Genomic DNA, 21,342 nt, shown 5'->3' with positions numbered 1-21,342 from the left:
GTGGCGTCTTCTTCTTGAAGGACCAATGATGTTCTTCAACTCTTCTATGTCCCTTCCTTGCCTTTGTTGCTCCTCTCTCATTGCTCTTTGATCTTCTCTTATTTCTTGGAGAGTGAGGGCGTGTTCATGGTGTTCCACCCTTAGTTGTTCAACATTATGGCTCAAATCCTCTAAAGAGGTACTGAGTTGCTCCCAATAGTTGTTGGGAGGGAAGTGCATTCCTTGAGGCATTTGTTGATGATGAACTTCCTCATGTTCTTCTTGGGGGCCGTGAGGAACTTCTCTTGTTTGCTCCATCCTTTTCTTGGTGATGGGCTTGTCTTCTTCAATGGAGACATCTCCATCTATGATAACTCCAGCTGAGTAGCATAAATGGCATATGAGGTAGGGGAAGGCTAGCCGTGCCATGTATGAAGGCTTGTCAGCTATTTTGTAGAGTTCATTGGAGATGACTTCATGAACTTCCACTTCCTCTCCAATCATGATGCTATGAATCATGATGGCCCAATCCACAGTAACTTCAGATCGGTTGCTTGTAGGGATGATGGATCTTTGGATGAACTCCAACCATCCTCTAGCTACAGGCTTGAGGTCCAGTCTTCTTAGTTGGACTGGTTTGCCTTTGGAGTCTACTCTCCATTGGGCGCCTTCCACACAAATGTCCATTAGGACTTCGTCCAACCTTTGATTAAAGTTGACCCTTCTTGTGTAGGGGCGTTCATCACCTTGCATCATGGGTAGATGAAATTCCAACCTCACATTTTCCGGACTGAAATCTAAGTATTTCCCCCAAACCATTGTGAGATAGTTCTTTGGATTCGGGTTCATACTTTGATCATGGTTCCTAGTGATCCATGCATTAGCATAGAACTCTTGAACCATCAATATTCCAACTTGTTGCATGGGGTTGGTTATGACTTCCCACCCTCTTCTTTGGATCTCATGTCGGATTTCTGGATACTCATTCTTTTTGAGCTTGAAAGGGACCTCGGGGATCACCTTCTTCTTTGCCACAACATCATAGAAGTGGTCTTGATGGATTTTGGAGATGAATCTCTCCTTCTCCCATGACTCGGAGGTGGAAGCTTTTGCCTTCCCTTTTCCTTTTCTTGAGGATACTCTGGTCTTAGGTGCCATTGATGGTGAATGAAAAATAAAAAGCTTAGGCTTTTTACCACACCAAACTTAAAATTTGCTCGTCCTCGAGCAAAAAAAAGGAAAAGAAGAGTAGAAGAAGAAGAAGAAGAGAATGGAGTAGAGAGGGAGAGATTGGGTTCGGCTATGTAGGAGAAGAAGGTGTTTGTGTTGTGTGAAAATGAAGAAGAAAAGAAGGGTATTTATAGGGAGAGGGAGGGTGGGAGTTCGGCCATTTTGGGTGGGAAAGGGTGGGAAATTGAATTTGAATGTAATGGAGGTAGGTGGGGTTTATGGGGAAGAGTGGGTTGATGTGAATGGTGAATGGGGTAATTGGGAAGAGGAATTGAGGTGATTGGTGAAGGTTTTTGGGAAAGTGTGACATTGAAAATGAGATTTGGATTAGGAGAGTGTGATTAGGATTAAAAGAAAAGGTAGGTGGGGATCCTGTGGGGTCCACAGATCCTGAGGTAAGGGATCCTGTGGGGTCCACAGATCCTGAGGTGAAAAGAAATACCATTCCTTCACCCTATAGGCGTGTAAATTGCCTTCATGCATCATTCTGGCGTTCAAACGCCCATTGGTGCATGTTCTGGGCGTTAAACGCCCATGTAATGCATGTTTCTGGCGTTGAACGCCAGTTTCATGCTTGTTTCTGGCGTTCAGCGCCAGATTGTCCTCTGTGTGCACGTCCTGGCATTAAACGCCAGGTTGTTGCTTGTTTTGGGCGTTCAGCACCAGAAAGATGCTCTGTTCTGGCGTTGAACGCCAGCCAGATGCATCTTACTGGCGTTGAACGCCAGTCTGCGCTACCTCCAGGGTGAAAAATTTTTTTCTTCTGTTTTTGACTCTGTTTTTAATTTCTTTGATTTTTTCGTGACTCCTCATGATCATGTACCTAATTCAACACAAAAATAACACTAAAACAAAATAAAATAAAATTAGATAAATAAAATTGGGTTGCCTCCCAACAAGCGCTTCTTTAATGTCAATAGCTTGACAGTGGCTCTCATGGAGCCACAAGATGATCAGATCAATTTAGTGTGTTGTCTCCACACCAAACTTAGAGTTTGGATATGGAATTTGAACTCCAAACTTAGAGTTTGGTTGTGGCCTCACAACATCAAACTTAGAGGTTGACTGTGTGGGCTCTTCTTGACCTTGAACTGAGAGAAGCTCTTCATGCTTACTCTCCTTTGTCACAGAGGGATGGCCATGTGCCTTAAACACAAGGTAGTCCCCATTCAATTGAAGGACTAACTCACCTCTGTTGACATCTATCACAGCTTCTGCTGTGGCTAGGAAAGGTCTTCCTAGGATGATGGATTCATCATCTTCCTTCCTAGTGTCTAGGATTATGAAATCAGCAGGGATGTAAAGGCCTTCAACCTTCACTAACACGTCCTCTACTATTCCATAAGCTTGTCTTATTGACTTATCTGCTAATTGTAATGCGAACAAGGCAGGTTGTACCTCAATGATTCCCAGCTTCTCCATTACAGAGAGTGGCATCAGATTTATCCCTGACCCAAGATCACATAGAGCTTTTTCAAAGCTCATAGTGCCAATGGTGCAAGGTATTAAGAACTTGCCGGGATCTTGTTTCTTTTGAGGTAGAGTTTTCTGAATCCAAGTATCCAGTTCACTAATGAGCAAGGGAGGTTCACTTTCCCAAGTCTCATTACCAAACAGCTTGGCATTCAGCTTCATGATAGCTCCTAAGTATTGAGCAACTTGCTCTCCAGTCACATCTTCATCCTCTTCAGAGGATGAATATTCTTCAGAGCTCATGAATGGCAGAAGGAGATTTAATGGAATCTCTATGGTCTCTGTATGAGCCTCAGATTCCTCAGGATCCTTAATAGGAAACTCCTTCTTGCTTGAAGGACATCCCAGGAGGTCTTCCTCACTAGGATTTTCGTCCTCCTCCTCCCCTATGCATTCGGCCACTTTGATTAAATCAATGGCCTTGCACTCTCCTTTTGGATTCTCTTCTGTATTGCTTGGGAGAACACTGGGAGGAGTTTCAATGACTTTCTTACTCAGCTGGCCCACTTGTGCTTCCAGATTTCTGATGGAAGATCTGGTTTCATTCATGAAACTGAAAGTGGCCTTTGACAGATCAGAGACTATATTGGCTAAATTAGAAGTGTTTTGTTCAGAATTCTCTGTCTGTTGCTGAGAAGATGATGGATATGGCTTACTATTGTTCAGCCTATTGCGTCCACCATTATTAAAGCCTTGTTGAGGCTTTTGTTGATCCTTCCAGGAGAAATTTGGATGATTTCTCCATGATGGGTTATAGGTGTTTCCATATGGTTCACCCATGTAATTAACATCTGCCACGGCAGGGTTTTCAGGATCATAAGCTTCTTCAGAAGCTGCCTCTCTAGTACTGTTGGATGCATGTTGCAATCCATTCAGATTTTGAGAGATCATGTTGACCTGTTGAGTCAACACTTTGTTCTGAGCCAGTATGGCATTCAGAGCATCAATTTCAAGAACTCCTTTCTTCTGAGGTATCCCATTGTTCACGGAATTCCTCTCAGAGGTATACATGAACTGGTTGTTTGCAACCATGTCAATGAGTTCTTGAGCCTCTTCAGGCGTTTTCTTCAGATGAATAGATCCACCTGCAGAATGGTCCAATGACATTTTCGAAAATTCAGAGAGACCATAATAGAATATATCTAATAGGGTCCATTCTGAAAACATGTCAGATGGACATCTTTTGGTCAGCTGCTTGTATCTTTCCCAAGCATCATAGAGGGATTCACCATCTTTTTGCTTGAAGGTTTGAACATCCACTCTCAGCTTGCTCAGCATTTGAGGAGGAAAGAATTTATCCAGAAAGGCAGTGACCAGCTTATCCCAGGAGTCCAGGCTATCCTTAGGTTGTGAGTCCAACCATATTCTAGCTCTGTCTCTTACAGCAAAAGGGAAAAGCATAAGTCTGTAGACTTCAGGATTAACTCCATTCGTCTTTACAGTATCACAGACCTGCAAGAACTCAGTTAAGAACTGATAAGGATCTTCAGATGGAAGTCCAGAAAACTTGCAGTTTTGTTGCATTAATGCAACTAGTTGAGGCTTAAGCTCAAAGTTATTGGCTCCAATGGCAGGAATGGAGATGCTTCTTCCATCAAACTTGGACATTGGCTTTGTGAAGTCACCAAGCATTCTCCTTGCATTATTATTATTATTATTTTCGGCTGCCATCTCCTTCTCTTGTTCGAAAATTTCTGAAAGGTTATTTCTGGATTGTTGTAATTTAGCTTCTCTTAATTTTCTCTTCGGAGTCCTTTCAGGTTCTGGATCAACTTCAACAAGAGTGCCTTTTTCCCTGTTCCTGCTCATATGAAAGAGAAGAAAACAAGAAAAGAAAAAGGAATCCTCTATGTCACAGTATAGAGATTCCCTTATGTTAGTAGAAGAAGAAAGGGGTGAAGAATCCAAATACAAGGGATATAAGAGGTTTGGATTCTTAGATGAAGAGAGGTGAGAAGAAGTGTTAGTAATTAATAATTAAAATAGAAGAAGAGAAGAGAATAGAATTTTCGAAAATAATTTTTGAAAAAGAGGTTAGTAATTTTCGAAAATTAAAGACAAAATATAATTAAAATTTAAAACAAAAAGAATTTTTGAGAAAGAGAGGGAGAATTTTCGAAAATTAGAGAGGGGGAAGTAGTTAGATGGTTTTGAAAAAGATAAGAAACAAACAAAAAGTTAGTTAGTTGATTGAAAAAGATTTGAAATCAAAATTTGAAAAAGATAAGAAGATAAGAAGTTAGATAAGATATTTTGAAATCAAATTTTGAAAAAGAAAAAATTTTTTGAAAAAGATAAGATAAAAGATAAAAAGATATATTTGCAAAAGATATTTTGAAAAAGATTTAATTTTTTTAAAATTACTTAACTAACAAGAAACTACAAGATAAGATTCTAGAACTTAAAGATTGAACCTTTCTTAACAAGAAAGTAACAAACTTCAAATTTTTGAACCAATCACATTAATTGTTAGCTAATTTTCGAAAATTAGATAAAAAGATAAGAAAAAGATTTTTGAAAATATTTTGAAAAATAATTTTTGAAATTTTCGAAAATTATATAAAAATGAAAAAGATATGATTTTTGAAAAAGATTTTGAAAAGATAAGATTTTTAAAATTGAAATTTTGACTTGACTTGTAAGAAACAACTAATTTTAAAAATTTTTGACCAAGTCAACCCAAAATTTCGAAAATTTGGAGGAAAATAAGGAAAAGATATTTTTTGATTTTTGAATTTTTAAAGAAAAACACAAAAATGACCCAAAACATGAAAATTTTGGATCAAGACACAAGATGCATGCAAGAATGCTATGAATGTCAAGATGAACACCAAGAACACTTTGAAGATCATGATGAACATCAAGACATAATTTTGAAAAATTTTTGATGCAAAGAAAGTATGCAAGACACCAAACTTAGAAATCTTTAATGCATGGAAAATATGAATGCAAAAATGCACATGAAAAACAACAAAAGACACAAAACAAGAAATCATCAAGATCAAACAAGAAGACTTGTCAAGAACAACTTGAAGATCATGAAGAACACTATGAATGCATGGAGTTTTCGAAAAATGCAAGAAAAATTTTTAAAAGCATGCAATTGACACCAAACTTAAAAATTAACACAAGACTCAAACAAGAAACACAAAATATTTTTGATTTTTATGATTTTCTAAATTTTTTGTATTTTTATTTTATTTTTTTTGAAAATATACTTTAGAAAAACGAAAATAAAAAGAAAAATTTTTGAAAAAGATTTTTGAAAAGAAAATTACCTAATCTGAGAAACAAGATGAACCGTCAGTTGTCCATACTCGAACAATCCCCGGCAACGGCGCCAAAAACTTGGTGGACGAAATTGTGATCTTATTCATTGTAATTGGATTTTAGAAATTGGCACGAGTGGACACAACTCCGTTCAACTAACCAGCAAGTGTACTGGGTCGTCCAAGTAATAAACCTTACGTGAGTAAGGGTCGATCCCACAGAGATTGTTGGTATGAAGCAAGCTATGGTCACCTTGTAAATCTCAGTTAGGGAGATTAAAGGGTAATTGTGATTATTGGAATAAATAATAAAAAGGAATAATAAAAGGGATAGAATACTTATGCAGATTCACTGGTAGGAATTTCAGATAAGCGGATGGAGATGCTGTAGAGCTCAAGGACGCCTGCTCTCCTACCGCTTCTACTCAATCCTTCTTACTCCTTTCCATGGCAAGCTTTGTATAGGGGTTCACCATCAACTGTGGCTACTTTCAATCCTCTCGGGGAAATATCCTATGCAGCTGTCACTCGCAGAGCTAACCAGTCTGGAGGCATCACCCATGGTTGATGGCTACATCCCATCCTCGCAGTGAAAACTAATGCTCACGCACTCTGTCACAGTACGGATAATCACCGGTTGGTTCCCTCCCCTACTGGAATAGAATCCCTCTTTTGCGTCTGTCACTAACGCCCAGCAGGTTACAAGTTTGAAGCACGTCACAGTCATTCATTACCGGAATCCTACTCGGAATACCATAGACAAGGTTAGACTTTCCGGATTCCCAGGATCCTACTCGGAATACCACAGACAAGGTGAGACTTTCCGGATCCTCATAAATGCCGCCATCCATCTAGCTTATACCACGAAGATTCTGTTGGGGAATCTAAGAGATACGCATTCAATCTCTGTTTCATGTAGAACGGAAGTGGTTGTCAATCACGCGCGTTCATAAGTGAGAATGATAATGAGGGTAATTTGACTCATAACATTCATCATGTTCTTGGGTACGAATGAATATCTTGGAATAAGAATAAGAGAGATTTGAATAAAAGAAGATAGAATTTCATTAATACTTGAGGTACAGCAGAGCTCCACACCCTTAATCTAAGGTGTGCAGAAACTCCACCGTTGAAAATACATAAGCAAAAGGTTCAGGCATGGCCGAATGGCCAGCCCCCCTAACGTGATCACAGGATTCAAAATACAATCCAGGATGTCTAATACAATAGATAAATGTCCTATATATACTAGACTAGCTACTAGGGTTTACATGAGTAAGTAATTGATGCATAAATCCACTTCTGGGGCCCACTTGGTGTATGCTTGGGCTGAGCTTGTTCATTCCACGAGCTAAGGCATTTCTTAGCATCAAACTTTAGGTTATGACGTGTTTTGGGCGTTCAACTCCGGATCATGACGTTTTTCTGGCGTTTAACTCCAGACAGCAGCGTGTACTTGGCGTTCAACGCCAAGTTACGTCGTCATTCTTCGAATAAAGTATGGACTATTATATATTGCTGGAAAGCCCTGGATGTCTACTTTCCAAAGCCGTTGAGAGAGCGCCAATTGGAGTTCTGTAGCTCTAGAAAATCCATTTCGAGTGCAGGGAGGTCAGATTCCAACAGCATCAGCAGTCCTTTTGTCAGCCTTCTTCAGAGTTTTGCTCAAATCCCTCAATTTCAGTCAGAATTTACCTGAAATCACAGAAAAACATACAAACTCATAGTAAAGTCCAGAAATGTGAATTTAACATAAAAACTAATGAAAACATCCCTAAAAGTAGCTTAAACTTACTAAAAACTATATAAAAACAATGCCAAAAAGCGTATAAATTATCCGCTCATCAAAAATAAACTTTTTGAAAAAGGTTTTTTTGGAAAAAATTTTTAGAATTTTCAAAAAAAAATAAGAAAGAAGAAAACAAAAATTAAAAGACTCAAATCAAAAAAGAAAGTTATACTCTTGCCAAAAAGCAAAGACAATACCTGATCTAGGGAGCAAGACAATCCGTCAGTTTGTCCAAACTCAACAATCCCAGGCAACGGTGCCAAAATTTTGATAGCATGAATCACCACACCTTCGTACTGTTGTATCGGCAAGTGCATTGGGTTGTCCAAGTAATACCTAAGCGAGTCAGGGTCGATCCCACGAGGATAGTGGTTTGAAGCAATCTATGGTTATCTTGCAAGTCTTAGTCAGGCAGATAAAAGAGTAGGAGATGTTGGTATGTTAATTTTAATTGCATAAAAATAAAGGGAATAAATAAACAGGGTAATTAGAACTCAAAAGTCGTGTAAACTATGAAAAGAGAATAGTTAAGGGTTGGAGTTACTTAATCTTTCTGAATTAAATCTGGTATTACTGTTTCCTTTGCTTGTGAGTGATTTTTTCAATGGCAGGCTGTATGTGATTGACACTAGTTTGAGCAGCTGGCAATACTCCTCCAGATCTGAATCCCAGGTTTAGTGTGGATCCATTCTGATTGAGGGTGAAGCTCGTACAATCCATTCTCCTTAATTATCCTACTCAAAATACCACAGACAAGGTCAGATATTCTGGATCAAAGAATGCTGCACCTTGGGTTATAGCCTCTACCACAGAGACCCTAACCTCCCCGAAAATTAGTTGAACTGATTTCTCGAGAAGTTTCCAACGAAGTTGTGGATTAGCCGTCTGAGAGATGTATATTCAAGCTGTTGGTTCATCCTTGTCCGGTGAAAGACGCATTCTAAACCCAAGTAGACGTGGGTGTTTGTCATGCAAGTTCGTCTTAATGTGATGAACAGAGCTAATTTGTCAAATCATCCTGTTCACCACAATGAAGTATGAATATACATCTTAGAATTAATCAAACACGGATCGAAGAGAAACTGTAGTACTTTTATTAATTCATAGGACTTAGCAGAGTTCCTCCCCTCAACCTAGGTGGTTTAGAAACTTATACTGAAGTGAAAACAGAATGTAAAATGTGAATAATCTGTAAAAGGTTCGAAGATGATCTAAATTACATAAGTGAAATCCCTTAAATACTAAACAGATGACTAGTAAGGATAAAACAGTCTATTTAGTGCTAAAAACCACTTCTGGGGCCCATTTGGTGAGTATTTGGGCTGAGCTTTAATAAGATCCACGTGACATGAGGTCTCTTGGGCGTGGAATGCCAGCTAGGGGGTCCTCTTTGCGTATTTGTACATTGGTCTCTGCTCTTTAGAGGCTAGAAGCCTGGAAGGGGGTAGGAAGCTGGCGTTGGACGTCAATTTTGGGCCTTTTAATCCAAAGCAAAGTATAGACTATTATATATTGCTGGAAAGCTTTGGAAGTCAGATTTCCATAGCCATTGAGATTTGGACTTCTGTAGCTCCAGAAAAGTTCTTCTGAACATAGGAAGGTTAGATCCGGACAACATCTATAGAGCTTTCCCTGTCTTTGAATCAGACTTCTGCTCCAGCTCCTTAATTTCAGCAAAAAAATATCTGAAATTGTACAAAAACACAAAAGCTCATAGTAGAATCCAAAAATATGAATTTAACACTAAAACATATAAAAACTCAATAAAAACTAAATAAAAACTACTAAAAACTATATGAAAATGATGTCAAAAAGCGTATAAAATATCCACTCATCACAAAGCAAAATATAAGAATAAATTTAACAAAGAAATACACCCAAAGGATCACAAACTTCACCTTATTTTGAACAGAAATACACCCAAATATTAAAATACAAAACACAGAAACAACTTACAATGAATTTATTTAGCTTCATTTTGGCTTCGGAGGGACACGTCTTGTGATATGGGTCAAGTATATAAAATTTTCTCTTTCTTACATCAGCCGCCCATATCCACCAATGCTCTAAATAGCAAATAGGTGCAAAAATCTTAAGCATGTCCACATTGAATAGTGTTTTCATTTAATTGACACATAAGCAAAGAATTGTGATAAGTTTTAGAAACGAAAACTTACATATGGATGTGATGCTAATTTTTTGAGGTCCAAAAAGGATATAAACATTGGGTAGTCTTCGACCCTAAATGGCTTTTTGGTTTTAGGCTGTAAGAATTCCCCATCTGGATGATTTCCAATGGCCATGTTCTGCAACATTTGTAAAACACCAAATGAAATATTTAATGCACTAAAAAGATTACAGAAATACACACAAATTTCATTGAAGTACACCTTACCACAATATCAGAAGGGAGACAGTATATTAAGGATCAGGCATATGGCAGTGACAATCTAGAAAAAAACCCCAAATCAATTTACATCAATCAACATTGCAGTTACATTTCATGATAAAATCATTAATGTTATTCTAATATTACCTCAGCTTTTATATGTGTAGCAGCTTTCAGAGATGCAAAGTGGACTTTTGACAAAATGAATTGATCTTGGGCTTTGAGGGTGCACACTGGGTCATACTCATTAATGTTTCCATCTCCGTATGTCTTCACACGTGTGGCCCAGACGTAGCATTTCTCTTTTATTTCAGCCGACATCTCGTTGCTCTTCACAGGAGTTTCATACTTTTCAAAAATTTCTTCGGCACACTGCTTTTCAATTGGTGGACTTTTACCTTTTGCATAATCCAATGATGTCTTCACCCCACTGTTTGCAATTTTTTTCACCAGTTCCTCTAATTGGTCGATTAGTTTTGGTGTTTTAGAACCTTTTGCCTCTACCCATCTTACGTCGGTGCTTCTTCTTGGCTTGAATCAGTCAAGCCAAGGCTGAATGATGGCATCAGGCCTCCTTTAGGTATGTAGGATGCTGTTCAGGCCATCATTATCAGTGCAGTAGCGTCTTCTGGGGCTGGATAACTGCGTGATGACATATAACGTACTATAAGAATAAGAATAGACGAATGATATTGAAAACCAAATTTTATTGTGTTGAACTTACATTTTAGATGGAGCTGGTGGAACTGTGGGTGGGCTTTCATCAGGTTTCGGGGGTTGTAAAGTGCTGCAGGGTTAGATAAAACGAATCATATTATAAAAAAATCAGTTACAGATCAATTGTGAAGATATACACCCAAATAAGAAAAATATACACCCAAATAATAATCAAATACACCCAAAAACGAAGTAAGAAAAATGTACACCCAAATAAGAACAATATACACCCAAATAATACCAAATACAGCCGAATATTATTCCTTACCTTTTTGTTCTTTCTTCAATAATTTTCTCTCTCAGAGACTTTACAGGGGATGGTTCAATTTCTGGCACAGGGATTGTCTGCGATAGAGGGACATAAACTTGAATAGAACTCTAAACAAGACAAAAATAAAAAGTTAAGAAAGCCCGTGAAAATTCATGATTATAAGGTTGAAATTTAGTTGTAAAACTCACATTGAAAGCGCTTCAATTTGTGAATGTGTCTCCATCCGCACAACTATTATGTTCTGTTGAGCTGGGTCATTGGCTGATTCTTCTACCAGACTCAACCTAAAATACAACCAAATAAAGTAAAAATACACCTGAAGCATTGAAAATAAACACAGGCTTTGTTTTTTGAGAACTTACGTAGTTGCAGTTTTTGTTTTTTTCCTGCCTTTTTTTTTCTTGAATAAAACATTTAAGGGCTTTTTTTTCTAAAAAAAATATATACAGAATTAGAAGCATAAGGTAAAAAAAAGATAAAAGCAACCGGTATTAGAAATAGAAATTACATGTTATCCGCTGGTTTGTTTTTGCTGCTTTGATCTGTTTATCCTTGAGACAAAAGATCATTCTCACATATTATGTTCACCTCCGGCATTCTAAGCATAGAATAAACATCATTCAGTAAAAATACTATACAATTAAATCAGGATAACAAGATTTTATCAAATAAAGGTTCTTAAGTTTCGGATGAGTCATAGTGACCTTCTGTCGATCGCAGCGGAGCTCCCTTCTTCTTGGGAAACCAAAAACAATTATCAGCAACTAAAACACCTTAAAATCGGTAATATACACCCAAATATAACAAACCCCTGTGAAGCATCTTTTTCATTGGTTTTCTTTTTTTTATTCTCTTAAGAATTCTTGTAATACTTCAGTTCCAAGTTCAAATCTAACAGTACATGCATAAAATAACATGTTAACAAATATAATTTTGATGATAAACGGTAATATAACTTTACAAAGTATGTTACCCATCATAGGATTGAGTTTGTTCAAGGGAAAAATCCTCAATAACGTGCTTTCTCTTTTTGGATTGTGCCCTTGGAAAAAAAAGTATGAATTAGAGAAACAAAATAAAATTGATGATAAAATACTATCTAAAGTAGTGCTTACTTTTTGGGTGTAGTCTGAATTTTTTTCTTTGTTTTTTGTTTTTTTATTGGTGATGATTCTTCACTTCTGAAATTTAATGAGAAACACTCTATTAGACCATTAGTACATCAAATTTTAAAAATAAACGTAAAAGAAAGCGATGATAATTTTAGAATCTTACTCATCATTCGATTCAATTTCTGAATTGGAATCCTCCAGAATCTGCTTCCTTTTTTTGGATTCCATTCTGAAAGGCATGCAAACAATCATTTGTAAAAAACACTCTAAAAGTGAGAAAACACACCCAAAAATATTACTTACTTTTGGGCCATTCTAGTTGGTTGTTTCCTTTTTGGTTCCTCTGAGTCTTCTTCAAACTTAGACTCATAGGAAGCATCAGCTACAGTATCAGATGTATCACTCTCAGATGATGATGAACTTTCCTTTTTTTTGTTTTTTTGCTTTTTTCTTTCTTTTCTTTTTCCTTCATTTGTTTTAATTTCTTTTTTGTTTTTGCTTTCTTTACGATACCCTGAAACAGTAGAAATATTAGTTTACAACATCTACATAAATAAAATACACCCAAATTAGAGAAGGTATTCTGTTCACTTACCATATGTCCATCTATTTCTACTCTCATCCTTGCAACCAACTGCTCTCTATTACCCAGAACAGTCCAGGTTTTTCTTCTCCTTTCTTGTATTTGTTTTTTGCCAGATGGAAATAGATTATCATTAAGGCAAAGAGGCAGCCGTCGATTGATTTTATCTTTTTCAGACGATAATTAGTTTTGCCTTTGATGATAAAATTCATCACATAGGCTCCCCAATTGCCCTATGTTATTTTGTCAATCTTAAAAATGGAGCTAGGCGCATAGGAGAGATTTTGTTTATTATTGTTGGCAACAAGAACGCCATCTAAATATAGAGGATGAAAAACCTCTTGAACATCAGGCGATCTTGTTCGTTTTCAATACCAATACTCATCATCTCATTGGTCAAATTCTTTAGAGTCTTCCCCTAGAACCTTCTAAAAATCTATTTGTTCTCTTTAGAAAGTTCCTTATAACTCACTTTCTCCTACAAAAAAGAAAATAATTTACACTCCAAAATACTTGAAATACACTCAAATATCACTAATATACACCTATATTTATTTCTTCATTACATGATATCAGAATAAGATATTACGAAGAATGGAAGTATAGAGGTTTTCTATAATCAGTTACCTAATGCATTGAGACCAAGGGCAGCCCCTATTGTGCTGGGTTTAACTTTGAAGGAACTATAGCTTGTTTCGAGTGAGATTTTGTCCAATTTAAAGCAGTTAGCCAACTCCTTTAATAGTTTGTGATGCACCCTCATTGGCGGGATGTGCATGAGTCCACCAAAACCTAATTTCCGAACAATCGCTTTCTTTGCCTCGCCCATATTTTCAAATTTTTCACTCAATAATCTGGTTGCACACTAAAAATGTCTTTGGTTTGATGTAAAAAAGCAAAATTAGTGTCATTTAAATAACATATATTTGTATTAGGAAAAATTGACTTGTTCTAAGACATATATTTGTGCTTACATTGTATTTTTTTCACATTAGTTCTTGGTTGCCATTTTTACTACAATGAAAAAGAGATACTATCAATAGATAAAAAATACACGCAAATATCAGAGACATACACCCAACTATCAGTTAGATACACCCAATTATTAGCCACATACACCCAAATCCAGTCCTATAAACATTTTGTTTTTTCAATTAAACAAAATTAAATGAGTTCAAAATCATATTCAACTCAACCAAACATGCATAAAATGACAATATAAGGTCAAGCACAATTAGAACAGTACCAGTTAGACTTCAATACTCCTAATATATATATCAATCCCATACACCTCTACATTTTTTTGGAGTAAATGACATTATATGAGTTCAGAAAGATATTTAAGTTCAAAATGCCACTAGAAGCAACAGTCACATTCCAAGTCCGACATATACACCCAAAAATCCGCCATATACACCCAAAAATTATTTAGAAGAGGAATAGTCTTTTATGTAAAGATTCACAATACAAAGTATACAAATCTACTTAAAAAATATGTAAACATGCACAAAACATGTACCAAAATAGATCAAAATACACGTTAAGGCATTCACTAGAAGAACGTAAAATAGTGTAAACGAAGAACAGTTTCATCAAAGCAGTAATATAAGATCTAAACCAAGAACAGTGAAATAGAGAGAGAAATACGGACGATATAGTGCTTCGATTTCGAAATCAGAAATAGAAATGTGAAAAACCTAGTAGAACAGTAAAACAGTACTTTGAATAATGTTTGTGCGTTCTTTTTGGTGTTTTTTGATGGAGATTTGTATGTTTTCTTCTTGATTTCTTCTACTTTTCACGAGGAGTTGGAAGGTTTCTTCAGAATTGCAGTTGGTTTCGAATGTGGCTTGAATCTCGACGATTTGGGTATTGATTGAGGAAGAAGAGGAAGAGTCTTTCATAATGAGTGCGCTTTGGAAAAACAAAACGGTTGATTAAGGCGTGTGTGTTTACGCTCGATTGTAGAGGAGTGTAGTGCGCGCGCTTTTTGTTGGGTTTGGGCCAACTTGTATAACTTGTAAGCCAAAAAGGCTTGTATGTGTAGCAGACCTGTTTAATTTTTATATAAGTTATCTTTTATTTTTTAATAAGGATAAAATTCTAAGAGGTTGTGCGTTCAAATCTCCTTATATTTGGTATAAAAAAAGGGTAAGTTCTAATATCTGATTTATTTTACTGTTCTTATATACTTTTCATATTAACTTGAATATTAGAGTGTCTTTTGTAGTATCAACTCTCCGTATTTTTCTTTCTTGTTGAAGTATACATCCTTTAGAGATAAAGAGACAAGTTCGATTCTTTCTAAGATGAGATATACTTCAAAATTATTAGATCTTTATACTTTTATTCTTTTAATTGAGTCTCTAACTTTCAATTTTATAATTACGTCATTTTTAGTATGAAAAATATTAAAATTAATTGAATACTTTTTTTACAAATTTAAGGTATTCATAATAAAAAATATAAATAGATTTTTGACGGTATGTATTTAAAAAATATTTTATTAATTTTAATATTTTTAATATAACAAAAATTTAATTATAAAATTAAAAATAGTATAAAAATTTAATTAAAAAATACTAAAACTTAATTAAAATTTAATAAAATTATAAAAATTTATAAAATAATTAAATTTTTATTTGTAATATAAATTTATATTTTAATATATATTTTACACTAATAATTAATTTTAGGAAAAGTATAGGGAGACAGTGAGAATACTAAATAATGTGAACAATAGATATGTCGAATGTTCAATTCAATAGGTATGTAGATGGTTAGGTTGATTATTTTTAATTTGATGGTTATTTTTGTTTATTCGATTTACTCATGTATAATCAACAATGGCTGGATGTTCAATTCATTAGGTGTGCGGATGGTTATCCTAATATTAATGTTTAAAAGGTAATTTGAGGATGGAGTATTTATTTACTTTATTGGGTCAATCTTAGGTAGCGTTTGGTAGAGAGTTAGAGACTGTGAGATTGAGACTGAGACAGAGAGACAGAGACTGATAGACAGAGATTGAAATAAATCTCAATATTATGTTTGGTGTAAAATGGGAGATAAAGATTGAAATAAGAAAGAAGCTCTAATTTAATTTGCACAAAGGGTAAAATTAGAATTCACTAATTGAAATGAGGGTATTTTAGGTATAAAATGTTATTAAAATTTCAGTCTCTATCTCCAAAAATTTCAATCTCTTGTGTCCCTGCTTTTTGAAGATACTGAAATACTGAAATTTTGGGGATAGAGACTAAAATTTTAGTATCAGTATTTGCACTAACAAATATGATACTGAATTCCAGTCTTCCAGTTTCCATTCCAGTACTTCAAAACAAATGCTATCTTAGGTAGCGTTTGGTGGAGAGACAGAGACTAAGAGACAGAGATTGAAATAAATCTCAGTATTCTATTTGGTACAAAATGGGAGACAAAAATTGAAATAAAAATGAAACTCTAATTTAATTTGTACAAAGAGTAAAATTAAAATTAATTAATTGAAATGAGAATATTTTAGGTATAAAATTTTATTAAAGTTTCAATTTTCAAATCTAAAAATTTTAGTCCCTTATGTTCTTACTTTTTAAAGGTACTGAAATACTGAAATTTTGGAGACACAGATAGAAATTTTAGTATCAATTTCTAAACCAACAAACATGATATTGTATCATTTTACCTCAAAACAAACGTTACTTGGAGTCTATTATTCACATTATTTAAAAAAATTATTGTTTATTTAATAAAATCGTTAATTTTAATATCTAATTCTAGTATAAAATTAGGTGGAAACTCATGTGCAGTTGACTTCACGTGAAGTTGATATTTGAGAACCATTAGATAATTTGACTAATTTGACTAAATTTTTATTTAACGGCTCTCAAATATCAATTTCACAAAAAATCAACTTCACCTGAATTTTCACCGTAGAATAATGATGCGACCCAAAATAGAAACTCTACCAGAAAAAGACAAAAATAGGTAAAATATGTACTAATGTATTTGGATTGGATCTTCTAAATTTTGAATTTTTACTTTAGATGATAAAGTATAATCTTCTACTTTTAAATAGTTTTTCTCTCATATTTATTCTTAACCCCACCTATAAAATAAATAATAAGAAATCATACTTTTCTCGCTTCAGAAAATCCAAATTTCCTTCAACACCCCCCCCCCCAAACAAAAAAACAAATCCCAACCCTTCATTTTCCGCGATGGGAAGGATACCTTCCACAATCAAAATCCCTAATGAACGACGCCCTTTCGAGCGGGAACGTCGCACCACCCCGGATTCCGACCTCTCCGACGTTTATCGTCACCGCCGCCGAAGCCCCAGCTATGACTCATACGACCGCAGTAGAGACCGCCGCCGTGATCGCCACCGACCCGAGTCGTCTGAACGTAGAAGCCCCAAGCGCGTCACCACCAACGAAGGACATCCTAATGGCGACGCACTTCCAAAGAACTTCGGCCGCCAGAACGGTGGCTTGTTTCACAACCGCGACCGTCGCAATGGTGACTGGCGACGATGCTTCGATTCCGAGTCCGACGAGGAACTGAAGGGATTGCCGTTCGAAGAGTATCGGAGGCTGAAGAGGCAGAAGATCCGGAAGTCACTGAGGCACTGTATCTGGAACATCACGCCGAGCCCTCCTAGGCGCGAGAACGAACAAGAATCAGAGGAAGAAAAAGTAGAAGAGAATAATGAAAAATATGGTATTGAAAATAACGATTCGAGCGACAAAGAGATCAAACATTACGAAAAATAAAAATCTGAATCCAATTCGGAGAGTTCTTTGGAGTCTGAATCAGAATCCGACGGTTCGCGCTCGAGGAGAAGGAGAAGAAAGAGTTCTGGTTCCAAGCGCAGTAGACGAAAGTCGAATAGCGATAACGAATCTGATGCGAGTGAATCTGAATCTGACAATTCAATTTCAAGGAGGAAGAGAAGAAGGAGTTCCAAGTCGAAGGGTCGGAGAAGGAGAAGGAGAAGGAGAAAAGTTGATAGTGACGTTGAATCGGAGGAAAGCGATACTGAAGAAGAGGAGCGCAAAAATAGGAAGCGTAAGAGGAAGAGTGGTAAGAGAAAAGGGAGCAGAAAGATGAGAAACTATAGCGAATTTGATGAGAGTGAAGAGAGTGAAAGCAATTATTCTTCTGATGGTAGCAGCAGGAGAAAGAAGAAGCATTCTTCGCTGTCGAAAGTAAGCAGAAGACAAAGAAGCAAAAAATCTGAATCAGAAAGCGAGGGTTCTGAGTCAGAAGAGGAAAAGGATTCTGCTGATGCAAAGAACAAAGCAACAGTGGAAGAGGTGATGAAAACAGAGGTGAACCCCGAGGCTTTGAAATTGAAGGAACTCTTTGAATCTCAGAAGACACCAGCTTTAGATAACGAACCTGCAGTAGGGCCAATGCCCTTGCCAAAGGCAGAGGGTCACATAAGTTATGGTGGTGCCCTTAGACCGGGAGAAGGTGATGCAATCATGCAATATGTGCAGCAGGGGAAGCGTATCCCACGAAGAGGTGAAGTCAGTCTTTCAGCTGAGGAGATTCAGAAGTTTGAGAGCCTTGGTTATGTCATGAGTGGTAGCAGGCATCAGAGAATGAATGCCATTCGTATTAGGAAGGAGAACCAGGTTTATAGTGCTGAGGATAAGCGTGCTTTGGCTATGTTTAACTATGAGGAAAAGGCCAAGAGGGAGCACAAGGTTATGGCTGATCTGCAGCGGCTCGTGCAGTGCCACATTGGGCAGGATGTTGGCCCAACTCATGACCCTTTTGCGGCAAAAACTTCCGATGGTGCTGATGCATAATTTCATTCGTTTATGCTTAGCTGTTGTTACCTTTTAACTTAACTTAATGTTAGTTGCACACTTGTATACTATGTTTTGGTTTGCTAGCTATATATTTGTACCTCCCATTGGTATATGGAGACTTAGAGAATGGAGGCTTTTTCAGTGAATTAGTATATGATTCCTATATTGGTAGATATTTTGTATTTCAGAATTGCAATTTTGGTTGGCATGTTAACCATTGAAACGTGTTTCTCTAATGCAAACAAATTTTGTATGCTTGTTCGTAAGATTGACTTTTGCAAGAGCCTTTATACAAGTTTAAGTTAACTTCAAATTGGTAATTTTATATGGTGATTTTGCTAGAATTATAACATTTCAAGTTTTTCTTCTTTGTTTTTTACTTCTACTGCTGGAGTTGTTCGTGCATTCTGTTATGGTGTAATGGTATGCATTTACGACCACACTTGAACACTTCACCACTGGATTCTTTAAACTAGGGTCTAAACATTGGTGATGTTGCTTCTGAGTTGGTTCTATTGATCAAAATTGAGTAAGCCTAATTGTAAGCTCAGTACAAGATGGATTTTAGTGAAGTGAAGAGAAGGAATATTGACTCATATAAGAGCAAGGTAAGACATCATTATAGATTAAATAGCATCAATTCTTAAATCAAAAGAATATGGATAAGAACAATGAGATGTGGCTCTGAATCGAATCGAAGATATAAACTTGTATTAGGTAACAGATTAGTTCAATAATTGTAATTAGCATTTGTATATACTAGTAGTTAGTTGGATGAGTTTACAGCATTTTTGGCATGATAGTTTGTTAGCATTGTACAATGCCACACTACAATAGGTTAGTTTAGATCTCAATTTATTGGAGCTAAGTGTATATATGCAGGCTCATTGTTAACTTGTATTATTGTGATTCACCATTATTTCATTGATGAGTTAAATTGGCTCTGCAACAGCGGGTTGTAGCCTTTGCAGTTGAAAAGCATTGAGAAATTTTGTGATTCTCATCACTGGTAGCCGATTCAGCCCATCTATTGCGAATGAGGATCATATGGTGAATCCAGATCTTCCATGGAGAATCCATCCTTCTGCTAGAACGACGTGCAGAATCTCACACGGTTGCTGAATCAATTGTCTCAACTTCAGAGCCTCATTTCTCCCATTCCAAATCGCCTACTTGTAAGTTCCATTACTGATCCTACTAGCCGTTACTACTTGCATCCTAGTGAGAACTCTGGTATTTCTATCATTAATGTTGTGTTAACTCCTTCCAATTATCATGCTTGGTTCGGTGCTATGCTGCGTGCTTTGAAAACTAAAAATAAGATTGGTTTTGTGGATGGTTCTCTTCTGAGACCTGCTATTAGTGATTCAAATTTTTTAGCCTAGGATAAATGTAATTCCTATGTTGTCGCATGGATCCTTCTTTCCCTGAGTAGTGAAATTTCTCACTGTGGTTATGTGGAATTGAAAATGCTTCTAACCTATGGAGAGATCTAAAACATAGATATCATCAGGATGACATTTTCAGGATAGCTGAGTTGGAAGAAAATTTGTTTAGTATTAAGCAAGGGGATCTCACTGTTACCTCCTATATCACCAAATTGAAGACGACATGCGGAGAACTGGAAAGTTTCTGTCCCATTCCGAGCTGTATTTGTGGACCTGAATGCACTTGTGGTGGTTGTAGTTTGTTTCACTCGCTTCGGATTGAGTTTGTAAACATCCGTCTAGGTAGTACGCAAGAGTAGTAGTTCTTGTAACAACCCGTATTTCTGAAATTTCTATTATTTGTGACCTATTTTATTAAATTTAACCATTTATTTGGAAATCATTTAATTAGATATAATTAATTTAATTTTATGATTATTGAAGTTTAAATTGACTAGGATTATTATATACATAATTTTATTAAATGTGATATTTTTCATAATTGAGACTAGAATTTCGGTAATTTATGAATGGTAAAAATTATATGATTTAATTTTTAAGTGATTGATTTTTTTTTCTTTTGCTATTTCATCGGGGCGCTTTCTTGCCCACAGTATTCGCCTACCCGACAGTATTCCCCTACCCGACAGGTTAAGGATTAATTCATCGCGAATCTAAGCTTCATTTAAGGGTCTGCCGCTGGCCAATGGGTTGCTGCATGCACAAGACGGGATTCGAACCCACCCCCGATACTTGCTTAAGCGGACGAGTGAACTGACCACTCGACCAACCCAAATTGATTAAGTGATTGATATGTTACTAAACATCATATTTTAAATTATTAATTATGAATAATTTATATTGGAGCTTTTATTTTTAGAAACTTTGTTAAAGGTATTTAAATTAATTTTTATGATAACTTGAATTTATATTAATTAAGATTATTATATAATTTTGCTATCATAAGATATTTTACATAATTGAAATTATAAGTTTAGTAATCTATTAATAACGAATATTTTATAATTTAATTTTGGTAATTAATACTTCAAGTTTAAAATTTGCCAGTATGAATAACCATTGGTATTTTTCGGTAAACTTAGTTTTGCTAATACTTTATCATAAATCTTTTATTATTATGTTACTAATGTTATTTATATTAGTAATATATATTACTTGTGTTTTAATATATCTAACTTTTATAATTATCCATTTAAGATATTTATAATTTTGTTGACTAAGTCGCTTCTATGTTTGACACCCAACCCCCTACGTGTCACATCA

General features: G+C 35.9%; 1 pseudogene; it reads left to right on the top strand.

The window, feature by feature from the left end:
- The first annotated feature begins 17,029 nt into the window (after positions 1–17,029).
- LOC112701389 (uncharacterized) lies at positions 17,030–18,628 on the top strand (annotated as a pseudogene).
- Positions 18,629–21,342: the final 2,714 nt, after the last annotated feature.

The sequence above is a fragment of the Arachis hypogaea genome, chromosome 7, assembly GCF_003086295.3.
Source record: "Arachis hypogaea cultivar Tifrunner chromosome 7, arahy.Tifrunner.gnm2.J5K5, whole genome shotgun sequence".
Taxonomy (NCBI): Eukaryota; Viridiplantae; Streptophyta; class Magnoliopsida; order Fabales; family Fabaceae; genus Arachis; species Arachis hypogaea.
The sequence above is the reverse complement of the archived record's forward strand: the minus strand, read 5'-3'. Positions and strand labels throughout refer to the sequence as shown.